Source organism: Berghia stephanieae, chromosome 2, assembly GCF_034508935.2.
Source record: "Berghia stephanieae isolate SIO BIC M18660-M18661 chromosome 2, UCSD_Bste_1.3, whole genome shotgun sequence".
Taxonomy (NCBI): Eukaryota; Metazoa; Mollusca; class Gastropoda; order Nudibranchia; family Aeolidiidae; genus Berghia; species Berghia stephanieae.
The window spans coordinates 24,386,329-24,405,343 of NC_088361.1; the positions used below are offsets into that span (position 1 = coordinate 24,386,329).

Genomic DNA, 19,015 nt, shown 5'->3' on the forward strand with positions numbered 1-19,015 from the left:
TCCTGTGCTGGTGTCTAGATGAGACTTTTTGGTGATCTCAAACTAAGCACAATCATTGTTTACTCTTGTAATCGCCACCTGTTTCATATTTGAACTAATACCCCCTTTTTTTCTTACTTTTCTTGGATGCTTTAATTTTTTTTTCTAGAACTTTTTTTACCATCCCATTTTCTTTCCTTTTACCGCTGATATATCCTAAATATAAGGAAAACGGAAAACCTATAAAAACAAAAAAAAAAAAAACAAAAACAAAAAACAAACGTATGACTAGATTTAGTTTTTTAAAATGACTATTAACAGGTTGATGATGATGTTGATGATGAGGATAATAATGATGATGAGGAGGAGAAGGAAGCCGAGGAGGATGAGGAGGAGGGGAAGGAAGAGGGCAAAGAGAGGAAATATATCATATCAAAACAGTGCTGTATATTCCTGGATGAACCTGGTGTTAAAATTAGATTTTAAAATCATCGTATAAAATATGATAGGATTTCGAGCTTCACACACAAAGGAAACGTGACCGATCCCGATGGATTTAAGATATTTTTATTATGATCTCCTTCACTCAATAGTGATGAGATGCTGGATCTGTTAGAACTGATGGAAAGTTGTTTTTTTTCTATACACTTGCATCCTATCCCACGAAGCGAGCAGTTAAGCAAAATATTGTCCGTTTAGCATAAGAGAAACTGGGATAAATTCCGACTCCACGAGCCCTATAGTTTTGAAAGACTTCTTGTAGTTAAAATAAATGACTCCAGCGGGGACCAAGAATTTTGTTGCTGAAACCTCAAAAAATAAACATCTATTCAGTGACATGCTTGCCTGTCAATCACTTCAACTGGGCTAGTGGTATGACACTCGCTTTCGGATCGGAAGGTCCTAGGTTCGAGCCTTGCGCTCGGCTCATAGTTGAGTCCTTGGAAAAGGCTCTTTATTCACATTCTCTCACCGTACTCAGGTGTAAAATGAGTACCTGGCCGTTAACAGCGTTGTCTTTGTCCGAAAAATTGTAATATCGCCTAACAGTCTTCATGTCCCGTCCTACATGTTAAATGTTGCTGTTCACCAGGGACCCCTTGTAAAGCGCTTTGAGCACATTTAGTGGATATTCGCTATATAAATTTTAATTAAATTTTTTTTTAGGCAGGCGACTGGGGATTGGCCCATCAATCAAAATACTGGGAAGAAAGTACTAATTGAATGACCAGTCTATTTTTCCTTTAAACCACATCATTCATGGACATTCGACAAGTATACCCATTTTGTCTGGACATTTGTTCAAATCTATTCCCATATCGTTTTGTAGTCGGCAAATAATTCTATGCTTTTGACCTTTTAATAAAAATGCACAGCTCTCTCTCTCTCTCTCTCTCTCTCTCTCTCTCTCTCTCTCTCTCTCTCTCTCTCTCTCTCTCTCTTTCTCTCTCTCTCTCTCTCTCTCTCTCTTTTTTTTTCTCTTTCTTTCTTTCTTTCTTTCCCACTCTTTCCATCTCTATCTATCTATCTATCTATCTATCTATCTATCTATCTATCTATCTATCTATCTATCTATCTATCTATCTATCTATCTATCTATCTATCTATCATCTATCTATCTATCTATCTTCGGTCGCAATCTTTTGCTGCCTAATGCTGTCCTCCTATCGCAAAGGCCTGCACATGATTTCCCAACCCCGAGATATTCTTTACCGTGTTCCATGTTACTCATCTACTGTGTACTAGATTGCAAAAATGTCTTTGATTTCTTACACTATTACGTCTAAACTGACAACAGTACTCGCTCTTTTTGTAAGTAAAGAAGTGTGTATACCTACATGTAAATCCTTACTCTATACTGATGCTTTTTCATTTAGGTAAAATACTCACAACATCCGCCTGCCAAATTAAACATACCAGCACACAAAAGTATCCTTCAACGTTTATAGTCTGATTGATATAATTTAGTGAGAATTAATCCCTAAAAGGTGGTCGTAACAAAGAGCTGAGTGACGTCAACATGGTTCCGTCTATATCCAGGTTATTCACGCAGACTCGAATGGCTGTAAAGTACGTTGCCTACGGAGAAAGTTTGGAATAATGGTCAGACACCCTGTCAAAATCAATGCTAAATGTCGCTTGGCTTTGTTACAATTTGTAATACAGGACGAGAAATGACCCCAGCCATCGACAGAGCATTATTTAAAGTATTTTTTGGGGTACTGAGCACTTTCCTGAGTCTGGCATCCGTTCCTTGACTACAAGACAACTATACAAGTAATAGTCTCAACGGTAATGTTAAAAATGGAAAGACACACGATGAAAAGAAAAGCTTTTATCTCCGTTTGTCTTGGGTTTCCCTTGTCGATCAATGTGATGATATTGAATGGGAAAGCCTGGATAGGTTTGATAGCTTCATTTTTATTTTTAAATGCTATTTCTGGTGATGACGGAAGCATTGATGATCGGGATGGAGAGTCTGATTGTATAATAATGATGTTGATGATGACGATGATTAGGATGAGGAGGAGGAGGAGGAGGAAGATCGGGAGGAGATGGTGATGGTGGTTGTTTGTAAAAGTAAAAGAAGAAGTTCAAAAGTTTATTTTAGACCTTCGGTCAATACATTTCTCTAAACTTACTATTCTCATAATCATAATAATAAAGGAATAAGATAATACTTATGTTAATCGTTAATGGTTAAAAAGAGGGAAGACAAGAATTAACACCAAAATAGGTCCTTGGAATAAGGAAAAGAAGAAGACGAATGAATGAATAATTGATTGATTGATTGGACGAGTTAATGAATGAATGACTGGATGAAAGGGAACGAGATTATATATAAGGGTTGTGAAGGAAGCGAAAAGGACATGTGATATGTTGTAATATTGGTGTTGTTGCTGCTACTACTGATGATGATGATGATGATGATGATGATGGTGGTGGTGGTGGTGACGACGTCGACGACAAAATTGTTGATTTTATGGGCGCAAACGTACTGCTACTATAAAAATAAAAAAAAGTCTAACCGGAACCATGCGCATTTTCTAAATTTACTTTAAATAAACGTTTGTGGCTTAGTTAGACTTTTCATTAAATGAAATTCCCTTTATTAATCTCGTAAGGGAAATTTGTCTCTCGGATCTATTCCTAGCGAATACTGGAACAACCCAGGCGTCAGCCGCAGTACAGCACCGCAAATTGAGCTAGGGCGAGGTGACTTGCTCAAGGCTCAAGGCCACACAGCGCAGTGCAGCGGTGATTGATCTAATTCGGTACCTTTCGGGTTCGAAGCAAAGACCGTACCAATGAGCCAATCTGTCCCATCGCTAAGGCGAACAAACAAAACAATGATGTCCTATCATCTTCGTTAATTAAAATGAAGCTTTCATTCCATTTGGCCATTATTATTTATTTCTTCGCGCATTATATTGATGCCATGCGATTGGGTAAAATACAACATCCGCCGGCCAGATGTAACGTACCAACACACAAAACTGTGTAATCTCGAACATTCATTGTATGAATGACATAATTTAGTGAGAACTAGTCACCAAAATGCGTGTCTAAAAACAACAAAGAGCTGAGTGACGTCAATGTTCATTCTATTTTATTTATTTAGTCTACTACATGTGAGATTTTCTTCCAGTCATAACCAGTTGCCCATTTTTAAAAAAAGAGTCAACAAAAATGCCCCCCTACCTGACGATTTGGTTTCAGCAGATTCCACTGCAATAGAGTTTGATTACATAATTAACCCTCGGAGGGCGATTAAGGGTTTTGACACTCTTTGTTTAACTGGAAGTAATCGGGTAGATCTATGAGAGACTCTATCCGTTGTTTGTTTGGGCAGGTGTAGGCCATGTTGGATGCCAGCAGGCATTGCATTCTGGGAGATTACGGGAGATTCGAATGACAGAATTATTCATATGTGCCATACATTGACAAAACGTATTTTTACACTTTGGCCACAGTCGATGTGTACTTATTTGCAGGTCTGATAACCCAAATTGATATGGTCTCATTGTTGTAACGGAAATATTCTCAAACCAACGCAAAATATTGTTCATTACAACAATATTAAATCAGGCCCATAACTGCATTCGGTTATCAGACCTGCAAATTATGTGTACCCGGGCCACAACGCTTTTAATGCATGTATTGATCGATTAAAACGGCCCTCAACATGTTGAAAAGTGTTTAATCCGAGACCTCAAAGATGAAAACTAAAAAAACTAAAACCAATACCCCCCCCCCCCCCCCCCCCACAAAAAAAAAAAAAACCCCACAAAAAAAAACAACAAAAAAAAAAAAAAAACAAACAAAACAAACAAACCTTGAGCATTTAAATAGCACACTATCTACTGGACAGGCTCAAAGCGCTTTACAAGGGGTCCCTAGCCAACAGCGCCGCATGACATGTAGGATGAAACATGACGCCTTTTGGGCGATATTCAGTGTTCTTTTGTTTTTGTTTTTCGACAGAGACGACACTTTTAATGGACAGGTCCTTATTTTGCACATGAGTACGGTGAGAAAATGTAAGTCAAGGACGTAACTATGTACCACTCAGAACGGGACTCGAACGCTTGACCATCCGATCCGAAGGCGAATCATACCACAAGATCACACAGCTGCACATAGTTAAAAGATTTGATCAGAAGTTGAGAGTAAATTAAGCCGATCGTTATATGAAGTGTAAAAAGAAATGTACAAAAATGAATATAACAGCTTTAAAAAAAAAAAGAAAATATCAAATACGGAACATTTCGGGCTCAAAGCCCTTTTTCGACCAATAGAAAACCCCAGTAAAAAAGTTAATACGTCGTTTTAAATCCAAACAGACGGGGGACTGCCGTGATATATTAACGGTTTTACTGTTTTGTTATTGGTAGAAGAAGGCTTTAGAGCCCGAAATGTTCCGTGTTTGGTGTTTTGTTATGTTTTTTTTTTTTTCATTATTACATATTACTTTTAAAAGTCCACAGCTTTTAACAGCTTAGTATTCACTTTGTTATAGGGAATGAAAGGTTTTTTGGGGGGCCAAAATGTAAAAAAATAGTTTTGTTAATGCAGCCTAATTGGGTCTCGTTAGACATGTGGCGTCAATAGCCGTGTTAGGTCCAATGAGTCGTCTTGTGACAACATCAAGCTGTATTGAGCGTTTCTAGTTGTCGGATTGATGACACGTGTGGGTCGGTGGCTCAGCGGTACGATGTGTTTTGTCACAAAAGTCAAGTGATGTTAAGTTAGGCCAGTGGCCGGATGGGTGAGGATGAGCGTCAAAAATGTTGATTCCAACGGGGTGTCTTTGGGCAAAATGTATCCCACTCGACAGGTGTGAATGAGTAACTGCTATAGACAGTGATGGAAGGAGGACTGCGTGGCGATTTGTACTGTGTGAACTTGAAATAGGGTTCGGTTCCATAATATGGCCTCTTGAAGGATAGATGAAACACACACACACACACACACACACACACACCCACACGTGGAAAATCCACGGAATGCACCATAAAATGTTCATATTTATTTATTTAAACTGTCGTCGGGGCGTGGAATTCAGGCTGTGAATGAAAACTTGCTTGTAGACATTGGTGGCTGTTGTTAGATTTGAAAAGATTGGCTTCCTTCAGTTTACATGTGTGCGAATTTGAATTAACCATTGGTTTCTACATTGGCTTACAGATGGATTAAATGAAGCGCATGGAATTTATATAAAAACAGCAAAGCTAGCCGTTTTGGAATAACAACAAGCAAAATGCGGATTGTTTCTGATCGAGTTGATGAAAGTGATCGCAAAATGTGATCCTGCTGTTGTGACCTTGGGTAAGACACTTGTCTTAAACTGCCTCTACTCGACTCAGATTTTAATGAGTATAGTGATTGGCAGATATTATAGCAATTAGTACAAATGCCTGACAAGTGCCTGACTAGCGACTTGTAATTCATGAAAATGGAAAGTTGATTCCAAATGCCCTAATAGGGTTCAACAGTCGTGACGTCACTTCCCTCGTCATGACGCATAGTAACTTAGTAACTGGTTCTAAACTATCGGAATAATGGCGGAGGCCCTTATGAAATACTTCTCCGACGAGCATTAAAGTGTATCCAGAGGAGAAAATCATTATAAATCTGATCATGTTTTGACTTTTATACATTCTGATCATACGACATGTGAAAAAGTTCTAGCCAACATGAAGAATAAAAATTACCGATTTGCTTTGTTTAGAGCCAAGCTGCTCGTTGCTGAGCGGACGTGACATCAGACTATTGAATCCTATTAAGAAATTAAAGTAACACATTTGGGATCTTGCACTGGTGTCAGATGAAATTATTATGAAAACGCGTGCATGAAACAGTGCAAGACAAAGCATAAAGAAGGATGCAAGAAAGAATCATCCCAAAAAATCAGCTACTTTGACGGTCTATGGAATCTCAGACCTCATAATGACCGGTAAGACATGCTACTATTACTACTATTACACTACAGGGGTTACACGATAGTTAGAACGACCCAATGCTTTGATTCTTCACAAGGATATATGTGCGGCTATGTGGTCTAGTGGTATGACACTCGCTTTCAGATCGGAAGGTCCTGGGTTCGAGCGTCGCTCGGCGCATAGTTGAGTCCTTGAAAAAGACTCTTTACTCACATTCTCTCACCTAACTCAGGTGTAAAATGAATACCTGGACATTAACAGCGTTGTCTTTGTCCGAATAATTGTAATATCGCCTAACAGGCGCATGTCCCGTCCTACATGTTAAATGTTGCTGTTGACCAGGGACTCCTTGTAAAGCGCTTTGAGCACACTTAGTGGATATTGCACTATATAAATGCTCAATTTGTTAATTTTTTTTTATATACGATTATTAGCTATGACTTTTCAGATTTTAATTGGGGAATTATGTAAAACACGATAAAGCACATTAAAAATGACGAGACTGTGAAAATGTATACATATGCATTTCTGTGTGCCAATGTGTGTGTGTGTGTGTGTGTTTGTGTGTGTTTTTTGTGTGTGTATTTGTGTTGTGCGTGTGTGTGTTTGTGCGTCTATGTGTGAGTTGTTTTTTGTTTTTTTGTTTTTTTTGTTTTGTTTATTCCGTGTTAAAAAAAAGGTAATAAAATAATCGCGTTAACAAAAAAAAAATTTCTTGACAGGAAATAGGATGGGATAGATCTAAAGTTTTACCAGCGGCTTAAGCATATAAAAGGAAAAAATAATTTAAAAAACAAATCAATAAATATACAAAAACAACCAGAATGAAACAAACAAATAAACAAAAAAAAAAACAACAATTAAAGAAAAAAATCACCATGCACAAAACAACATTTTAAAAACTCAAAACCAAACAAGCACACAAACATAAAATATATAAAAAAAAACTAAATTATGGAGACCAGCAAAGTGAGAGCAAAAGTAGATCCAAAGAGCAATCTACCAGTTGTGCTGATCTGAAACAATTTTGCCAAACTCTGATAAAACATAATTTTGAACTTTTGTCCAGAAAACTCGTCTTTCAAATATCGGTTAATTCACATGCTTGTCAAGGACTTGAAATATGAGACTTTCTTCTACGTAGTCCCAGGTTTGAACATTTTTGACAAGATAATGATAATTTTAATCAATCGATATTTGAAGGTAAGTTTTCTGGCCAATATTTTAAAAATGTGTTTTTTTCAGAGTACTGCAGAATGGAAAAAGTCCCAACCAGACACAGAGAAGATTCCACCAAAATGGATGTATAGAAATCTTTACAAATTATCCATGACTGACAATAAAGGGAGACGATTCACCGAGATAAAAGGTATCTTCTCCTTAAGACATTTAGCATTTGCTTGTGTCCCTCTCGGCGACGGATCACTACAGGGACCGTGTATAGTCTTATTCCAGGACAGGGTGATTTAATGATGATGATGATGATGATGAGAAAATAATAATAATAATAATAATAATAATAATAATAATAATAATAATAATAATAATAATAATATATAATAGTAATATTAATATTAATAATAATAATAATAATAATAATAATAATAATAATAATAATAATAATAATAATAATGATGATGATGATGATGACGTTGACGATGGTAGTTGTTGTTGCTGTTGTATTAGGAGCATAGTAGTAGTAGTAGTGGTAGTAATATTAGTAGTAGTAGTAGTAATAGTAGTAGTAGTAGTAGTAGTAGTAGTAGTAGTAGTAGTAGTAGTAGTAGCAGCAGCAGCAGTAGCAGTTACAATGGTATTAATTGTCGTTGCTGAGTATATGTGACATACAGCCTCAATCTCGTATATTATTGGAGTGAACAAGGTGCCGTAAAGTTACATAAAAAAGTTAAAACTAAATCATGCCTCACTTCAAGACGGTAAATTCATTCACCTCAATGAATCATATTGATCTTGACCAAGCAGTCAAATTTTATTTTACTATTATTGAAATTTTCATCAATAAAATCATCCTGTCATATCATGGGACGATGGGTAACATAATACTATCTTGCTCAAAGAGAAGATATAGAATGTAAATACCGTGTCTTAGATGAGAGAAATATACACATTTGTATATCTTATTATAACGCCGTCCCATTTTTTCACCAAGACAAATGTATTTCACAATGGGGTATTTACCCTTCAATTATATAGTACTGTGAAACCAATGGTCTATTACATTATTACAAATAGCCTGTTATGGGTGTCTTTTGTGGTAGCATTCTTACATTAGCCTCCAAAACCTTTTACCAGGTACTAATTCACACAATTGTGTTGAGATGATCGTTTAAGTACCCAAAGGATTCAATGTAGGGTAGAAAATCCTTTGTGCTCATCGTCACTCATTCGGTTACTGACTGCGATCAAACGGTCTTGATTTAAACAAACGTCCAGCCAAATATACCATTATGCCATGAAACGTATTCGTCAAACCAGCCCACATTCTGTGAGAACGGAATATAATGTAATAATTAACTTGTATAGCGCGTAAAATCCACTAAGTACTCTATGGCGATATACATACATTCATAGACGATAGGTTGTCACACAACGCAATTATTATTATGAATAGTAAACTCTCCGCTTTCAGATGCTTCTTTTTTCTTTTTACAAAATGTCACTTTAATCGATGGGACGAGTTTTCTGGACAAAATTTTAAAAATGTGTTGTATTTTATCTCCCTAGAGAACGGCACCATTGTGTTTACCGTGTGATTCTGTCACTCTAAACAAAATGATCTCTCCATGTCTTTATTAAAATGTATCCCCTAGGTAAATCTCAGCGCTATTTTGGATGTGACCGGAAACGGACATATCTGACCTCGGCTACTTGTTCTATTATTCAATCTATCAAGACACAATAATAATATGTTTGGAAGGGGGGAAAAATCCCGCACCACTTTTTCATTTTGGCTAGAGTTTTCATTTAATTCCACACATCGATTAATCAAAAATAACGTTAAAAATTCCAAAACCTAAGACTTCAAAGAACTCTCGAGTTTAAGACAGGAAAAGGATCATCTTGGTTCACTGATGTTTATAGTCACGTGTAAAAAAGTGTTTTGTCATTGTAATGCGCGTCTTCCGTTGAAGTAATACAATACAAATTAAATCACAGCTATAACAAGAATGAATTATGGTGACATAGGTATTTCCTTGGACAGTGGACGGTAGGCTGTTTGTTATCGACGTGACAAGAATAATCATGGCTTTCCCTTGTCCGTCATACATTTACGGCCAGTTACTGAATGAATGCTAGACTGCAAGGTGTGTGAAAGGCGGATAATACCTTAGTTTTGTCCTCGCAAACTGCGGGGCAACCCACTATACTCCTCAGTTGGTGATAGAGAGGGGATTTGAGTTGAGTTTTGTAATAGCAAGCCAGCCAGCAGCGGTCCGCTTTGGCTTCTGTCAGTGGCGGTCCGTCGTTGGAGTTGTAAGAGGAATTTCGCGCTCTATAATTTTTTATCTCGCATGCTCCACTTATCGCAATGATAGACGAGGTTATCGTGGCTTTAAATCATTGAATATTTGCAATGAAAGAGATAGGATATCAATTTTATCATTTTGCATTTCTGTCGATTAAAGGAGTCGACAGACCATGAAGAATTTGTTGGTGTGTCTGATACGATTACAGATCCTTTGTGTATCAATGTGAATCTTGTTATTGTCGTGATCTCGAGTAGTTTTCATGCAAGAATTTGGAAATTTGTGCATCGCGGTGGAATTTTATTAACGCAATCCATTATTTCGATTGGATGTAGATACAGGAATGCGATTGTATCGACTCGGACCGTTACTGAAGTATCTGGATTAATTAACATTTCGTAATTAGTGGAATGAAAGACATGGCGTAATACAGGTAATACAATCATTGTCATTTAATATTTGGCGATAAACAGATACCTTGGATACGATGGCGTATTTTTTCTGTGTGGATCTTGAACCAGATTTTATTATTATTATTATTATTATTATTATTATTATTATTATTATTATTATTATTATTATTATTATTATTATTATTATTATTATTATTATTATTAGTATTATTATTATTATTATTATTACCTATTATTATTATTATTATTATTATTATTATTATTATTATTATTATTATTATTATTATTATTATTATTATTATTATTATTAGTAGTAGTAATAGTAGTAAACAAATAAAATAAAGTAAAATCACCTTTATTCATCCCATAGGGGACATTTGTCTTCAGGGTCTATTCCAAGGGAAGAGTGGAATAACCCAGGCGTCAGCCGCAGTGCAGCGCCACAAATTGAGCTGGGGCGAGGTGACTAGCTCAAGGCTACACAACGCAGCAGCTGGTGATCGAACTCAGTACTTTTCGGGTGCTAAGCAAAGACCGTATCACTGAGTTACGCTGGCCCTATTATTATTATTATTATTATTATTATTATTATTATTATTATTATTATTATTATTATTATTATTATTATTATTATTATTATTATTATTATATTATTATTATTATTAGCATTATTATTATTATTATTATTATTATTATTATTATTATTATTATTATTATTATTATTATTATTATTATTATTATTATTATAACAAACCCCACTCTATCTATCTCTCTCTCTCTCTCTCTCTCTCTCTCTCTCTCTCTCTCTCTCTCTCTCTCTCTCTCTTTACATATATATATATATATATATATATATATATATATATATGTATATATATGTATATATTATATTATTATTATTATTATATTATTATTATTATTATTATTAATATTATTATTATTATTATTATTATTATTATTATTATTAATTATTATTATTATTATTATTATTATTATTATTATTATTATTATTATTATTATTATTAAATTATTATTTATTATTATTATATTATTATTATTATCATTATTATTATTATTATTATTATTATTATTATCATTATCACCATTGTCATTTTCATTATTACAAAGATCTCTGTCGTCTATCTGGAATTTAATAATGTATTTATGTCTTTATTGTTTTTATTTTTGTATGTTTTTTTTTTTTGTGTGTGTTTTTTTGTGTTGGCCGAAGAAGGGTTTTGAGCCCGAAACGTTCCATGTTTGTTTATTTTGTTCTTTTTTGAAGCTGTTATATTCATTTTTGTTCATTACCACACTTTTATAAATGTCAATTTAGATATAGCTAAAATCTTCTGCTGCATCCCATCTTCTCCTCCACTTTGTAGACCGGCCGTTCAGGAATTTCTAAACGGCGATTGCCTCGCATTCTGGTTCACTAGGCTTTTCTCCGTATGCCTTTTTCCTATGGGGCTAAATCAGAGACTTTGTTTATTAAGCTTTCATACCGGATGTTGGGAGCTTACCATGAAATAAAATAGCTGTTATTGGATGCATTATACCATAAAAGCTACAAAACACGTTAACACTCGAAAATAGGTTGAATTTGCTTGCATGTAGCCATGACAACCATCCATCCATTGTGGCTTGTGCTCTTGAGCGCGTTGCCGGTCAGCTGTCTCCACGAATCACGATCCTCTGCGGTGCGCATGAAATCTGTGTTGCTTTTAAAATCACATTTGGCCATTCTTAGGTTATTTAAATACGTCATTTTTGTCTTCTTCTAGCTCTCTTTCCTTTGATCATCCCAGATGTCACCAACTTTTCTATTCCGTCTCTTCTCCACACATGTCCCAGACAACCATATTTAGGCGCATTGAGCAAAAGATAATGGTTACTGGTATACAAAATATAAAACTTTATGTAGTCATAAGTCCATCTTTAAAAGATATTAGATGTAACGGGTTTTTTTTTTTTTTTTTTTTGCATAACGATGTTGTTAAACAGTGAAATACTTTAATTACAACCTGTATTATAACGTAAACGATACAAGCTCGATTGCAGCCCTTTTTTAAACGGGAAGGGGCGGAAATGGAGGGTGAGGGGGGGGGGGGGGGGTGTCCAGCCATTATGTTAATGGTAGTTAACGGCGACGAAAAGTGGTGACGATTGTAGTCTGTCCATTTGCGTGCACCATAAATCGTCCCTGTAATTTTTACGTGAAGTATAAAAAGTAAAGCTGCCACAGGACCAAACATTGGCTGTTTTGGAAAGCAATTACTAACCATTATTATTGCTTTTTCTTTGATATCTGGTTTAGTTGTCTTCCTTTGTCTCGTTTTTTCTAGCGTACTTGTAAGTGCAGACAATAATATATTTATACAACAAGGAGATGATCAACGCGTGTCTTTTTACGTGCACAAATGAATATCTTAATTTCCTCTTTAAGTCAAGATAGTTATGGAGCCAATGATATGACAATGCAATAACTAGTTTCGTTCCTTTTTTGTGTCCAGAGTCTAAGAATGAGCGAGATTTTTCAATTTTTCAAGTAATTGTAATAATAATAATAATAATAATAATAATAATAATAATAATAATAATAATAATAATAATAATAATAATGATAATAATAATAATGCTAATAATAATAATAATAATAATAATAATAATAATAATAATAATAATAATAATAATAATAATAATAATAATTATAATAATAATAATGATAATAATATAATAATAATAATAATAATAATAATAATAATAATAATAATAATAATAATAATAATAATAATAAAAATAAAATAATAATAATAATAATAATAATAATAATAATAATAATAATAATAATAATAATAATAATAATAATAATAATAATAATAATAATAATAATAATAATAATAATAATAATAATAAAAATAAGTTCTTCATCCCAAAAAAGGAAATTTAAACTCACGTATTTTTATCTAGATCATTGCGATATAATTGCAAATTTAGGTTGATGGTCAGATAATAGGAAGTTAAGTTTATCTGGTCAAAAAGAAATAAAAAAACCCCGGTTTTTAGTCAGTGTCCAGTATATACATGGCCTTAAATCCAAGTAGTTACTGTTTTCTTGAATTTTATTAAGGCACGGTCTCGGTTTATCTCAACCATATAGGATATCAAACACGCTTCTATTGAAACCTTATTTTGTCTTTCCACAATTCCTGTTTGCTTTTGGAATGAGATTTCTCAAGGCATATTGTTGGCGACAGGGATATTTTTATACACAATGATTTACTTTTGTTCCAACAGTTGTGAACGAACACTTTGATTTGAAAGATTGAATTTTTAGTCATATAATGATATTATAGCTTTTACTTTTAGGACAAGGTAGGCTTATTTTTTAATGATTATGTATTTGGGTATTTTGAGTACTTTTATACTGCTGATTATCTTTCTATGATTTAATATTATTATTATTATTATTATTATTATTATTATTATTATTATTATTATTATTATTATTAGTATTATTATTGTTATTATTATTATTATTATTATTATTATTATTATTATTATTAATTATTATATTATTATTATTATATTATTATTATTATATTATTATTATTATTATTATTATTATTATTATTATTATTATTATTATTATTATTATTATTATTATTATTATTATTATTATTATTATTATTATTATTATATATTATTATTATTATTATTATTATATTATATTATTATTATTATTATATATTATTATTATTATTATTAATTATTATTATTATTATTATTATTATTATTATTATTATTATTATTATTATTAGTAGTAGTATTATTGATACAATCATATTCACAAGTGGATTGCACAATAATCGACGTCCACTTATTTACAGGTCTGATAACCCAATTCATTATGGGCTCATCGTTGTAATGGAAATCTCAAAAATGGCACAATATATTGTCTATTACAACATTGTTAAATCATATGGGTTCAGATGTCAGAACTGCATTTATGTACAAGTCGACAATGATCTATTACCACGGGACACTTCGTCGGGTAGAATATAAATCGTGTTTCGTTTTTATTCCAGTGCGATATTTTATTATCATTAATAATTCATTAATATCATAAATAATATAAGAAACACTTAACATGCCCTTTCCTGTTGCACCAAATATAGTTTGTAAACGAAATATTTAATCGAAAACTTTTATTTCAAAATGTCAAAGTCTGCTTACTCACGCATTTCAAAAGCTCAATAATAAAATATCCATCACAAAACTTATTAGAATCTTACCATTTCGTGTGAAATATCGTGCGGCTATGTGGTTCAGTGGTATGACACTCTCCTTCGGATCGGAAGATCCTGAATTCGAGTCCCGTTTTTAACGGTGCATAGTTGAGTCCTTGGAATAGGCCCTCAACTCACATTCTCCCATCATGTAAAATGGGTACCTAGCCGTTAACAGCGCTGTCTCTTTTAAAATTGTAAATGACCTAACAGGCGTCAAGCCTGGTCTTTCATGTTGTGTTGCTGTCGGCCAGGGACCCCTTGCTAATGGTAAATCGCTTTGAGCACGTGTAGTGGATATTGCGCAATATAAAAGCTAAAGTGTTTTTTCCTCCGTTCTTTTTTTCGCCGTAATTTGATTTTAGCTATATTTTTAAATTATATAAAAGTGAACACATTGCCAAGTGGTTCATTATCAATGCTCTTTAATAACGTTGCGAGAAATGAATGAAAAAAAGAACAAAAAACAATAAAAATAAAAACAAACAAAAAGCAATGCAAAACAAAATGAACAAAACAAAAACAATACATAAAAAACAAACACCAAAAGATTACGAATCTGTTCGATGTGCACACACACACACTCACACACACACACACTCACACACACACACACACACACACAAACACTCAATCACACATTAATATATCATGTGATCCACCACCTCAAATCTGAATCATTTCGAAATAAACGATAAGATGAAAGGTGATATCAAGCTAAAATGATTGGTGATAAAATTGTGCTTTTTAATTCTTTATGAATTTATATCCATTTTTCCAAATGAAACCCAAAAAACAAAAACAAAAATTGACTGCAAAGGTTTTAAATTTTTGGTCTTAATTCATTTTCCCGCTGACGTGTACAGAAAATTTTCAAATTAAGAAATTAAGGAGCAGGCACCGGTGTTAGATAAAGAACTGAACAAGTGTGTATGAAAGGTGATAGACAAAGCAAGAAAAGAAAAATACACGAAAAAACCATCCCAAAAAATCAGTCGACCTCGATTGGGCATCGAACCTCAGACCTTCTGATTACCGGTCAGACGTGCTACCATTACCGTCGGGACATAATACTGTTCCGAGGTGGTGAGCAAGACACATACATAACATTGATCATGTGTATTTTGAGACGAAGTAACAACTCCTTGAAATAGACAAAACCGAATTGATAAAATTGATCAAAGAAGTTAATCAAAGCTACAGGAAGTAGAGCACTTTTAACCAGTTGAATGACGTACTCTGGTAAAACAAGTATTTAAAAATTTGGCCAGAAAACTCGTTTTTCAACTATCGATTGATTTAAATGACCTTCACCTTGGCATCAACTCTCAAATCTTATACATCGCGATGTCCCAAGTTTGAGAGTTTTTGCCAATATTGTGACGGACGTGTAACGCGGTGAGACAAAAAGATAAATATAACAAATTAATAGCAGGTGTGTCTCGTGCTTTTTATTTATTTGCACGATTTATCTCGAATGATTTTGTTTCTATTTTTTTTTAATCCGTGTTTTTATGAATTTAATTATAATATGGTTTCCTGTTCTTGATGATGAATAGGATGATGTTGAGTTTGGTGATTGTGTTACAATGATGATGATGATGATGATGATGATGATGATGATGATGATGATGATGATGATGGTCTATCTGTCTACTTCGTGTGTTTTGTCTCATCTTTCTCTTCGTCAGTGATGATGTCAGGGTATCCATTATTTAAACTGTATTAAACTAATATTTCTCTTAAAAGAAACATGTAGCATAAGATCACCGTCGTCTGTACATTAAAACTTAAAACTTCACAATTATTTTTATCCTCCAAAGTTCAAAGGCCATTTTCCTACTGGGTGGACCATTTTAATGAACAATTCGTTTTAAATCGCTTCCCCATGTTATATCGTTGTGCCATTGTTACAAAGATCTCAAAAGAATATGCAAATACTATTTATGTAAGTAACAAGACCCCCTCAAAGTGACGAGGGCTAATTAGATAGTTGAGATATTTCTTTCTGTAATGAACGTATCTTGAATTTAGCCATTTCTGTATGCAAACATTAACCAATAAACGTCACATTGTCGGTAGGTAAACCTCGAGTAAAAGTTTTTTTCAACTTTCTAAACACAAAGTTAATTATTGGGACTCTACTTAATATAAATTATTTGAAGACCCAGGTTCGAGAATTTTTGAGAATATATCGATATCTTGATATATTATCTGTGATTTCCAAGCTGGGTCAAACTCTGACGGAAAGCACTTTTGTGATGAACTGATATTTTATCCTTTCCAAAGGGTATCGGCATGTACTGTTACTCTCCGTATCAAGTCGTTGAGGTAACTGAAGTATAAGACCCTTTTCTTCTTTGTTCTTATTAAAAAAAAACATGAGTCAGATAAAACGTGATATCGGACCGATTGGTGATGTGGTATGCTAACAATTTATGGTGTATATTCCATTATATTTTACCATATGCTAATATGCTAACAATGTATGGTGTATATTCCATTATATTTTACCATATGCTAATATGCTAACAATCTATGGTGTATATTCCATTATATTTTACCATATGCTAATATGCTAACAATTTATGGTGTATATTCCATTATATTTTACCATTTTGTATTTTTAATTTTCTAATATAAAAGAATTAGGTGTTATAAAACCATTTTAAACAGAAATCAGTACTTATTAACCTTGAGGTAAGACCTCTTTCGGCTCTCGGGTCAATATAATTACCGATATCGGTCAAAAATCGTATATCTTTTTTGACAGACACTGTCTGTGGATAATCGTCTAACGGTTATTGGCAGACATGTCTGTCAATAACGACAGCCTATCAGCCCTATGGCTCTGAAGGATCTCTCTCTCTCTCTCTCTCTCTCTCTCTCTCTCTCTCTCTCTCTCTTTCTTGGTTCTGTTCATTCGTAAGATACACTTTTTGAGAGTGAAAAAAAGACATTCCTTATTATCAAACTTCATTGTCGAAGCTTTATTTGCCACACTGTTACACTTTGTCAGAGACATTACGGTGACGGTGACGTAGGAGTTACGCATCTTCAAAAGATTACAAGTACACGACACTGACTTAATGAACGTGTGTTTATTTAAACGAAAGAACTGGGTTATAATTGAAGAGTAATTTTTCCAAACTCGTTAGCTTCATGTTTTTCCCTTTTTGAGAAATTGAGGATTATTTCCCTTGAAATTGAAATCTCTGACGACGGCCTATTAATTTATTGTGATTAAATCTCAACTTAGATATCATTATAAGAACATTCTTGTGTTCATTGATAACAAGGTCAACGTTAATTGGGAATAAAGTTATCAACTTTGGTAATTAGGCGACGAACGGATAATATCAAAACATGGATAAATTGGGGTAATGTGTTTTGGTAAATTACAATTGCAATTCATTTGCACAATGTACATTCGTGTCAACTAAACATGGCGTACTCGTTATGTCAATTAAACTTTTGGGCAAAGTACATTTCAGTCAGCTTATCGTTCTTACCACAGCACAGAAACTGCTCTGTGCTGTGTTGCGAGTGATTTGCTTGATGTTTTAGATAAAGGTTCTGTTTCTCTTCTGACATTGTTAGACCTTTCGGCGGCGTTTGATACTATTGATCACGGTATTCTCATTAAACGACTTAATATAACCTTTGGCTTGTCTGGGACTGTCTTGCAGTGGTTTGAATCTTATTTAGATGGCAGAAAGCAACAGGTTATGATTTTAGATAAACTTTCTCGTCAACATACATTGTCTTTTGGTGTTCCTCAAGGCTCTGTTTTGGGTCCAATTCTTTTTGTTTTGTATACTTCTCCATTATCTAATGTCATCACTGGTCATGGGCTGCGCTATCATCTCTATGCAGATGATACGCAACTTTATGCTACTGATAAAACTAAAAATCTCGAAAATATTGTGAAACGTGTGGAAGAATGTGTGACGGATGTGAAAGAGTGGATGGATGCAAACAAGTTGAAAATGAATGAGTCAAAAACAGAAGTGATGATTGTGGGAAATAGAGGGCAGTTGAAGGTGAATGATGGTCTTGAGGTGTTGATTGGGGGTGAAAAGATCAAAGTTTCAAAGACTGTGAAAAATTTGGGTGTCTATTTTGATTCAGAAATGAAAATGTCAGCTCACATTTCTGCTCTCTGTAAATCTTTATACTTTCAATTGAAGAAAATCAGTTCGATCCGTCAGTATATTGCAATTGGAACATGTAAAACATTGGTTGTTTCCCTCATTTTTTCGAAACTAGACTATTGTAACTCGCTGCTTGTCAACTTGCCTCAGGCTTCTATTAAACAATTGCAACTACTGCAAAACAGTGCAGCAAGATTAGTTTTTGGCAAAAAAAAATTTGATCATGCAACCCCTTTGTTGGCCTCTCTC

General features: G+C 33.8%; 1 protein-coding gene across 2 annotated transcripts in view; it reads left to right on the forward strand.

Moving 5' to 3' along the window:
* The first annotated feature begins 9,816 nt into the window (after nt 1–9,816).
* Nucleotides 9,817–19,015, forward strand: part of LOC144964545 (protein madd-4-like) — a 116,779-nt gene continuing 107,580 nt past the window's right edge. For both annotated transcript variants that reach the window (XM_078898964.1, XM_078898965.1), the window contains exon 1: nt 9,817–10,343. The gene's annotated coding sequence lies outside the window, so the exon portion shown is untranslated. The remainder of the gene's footprint in view (nt 10,344–19,015) is intronic.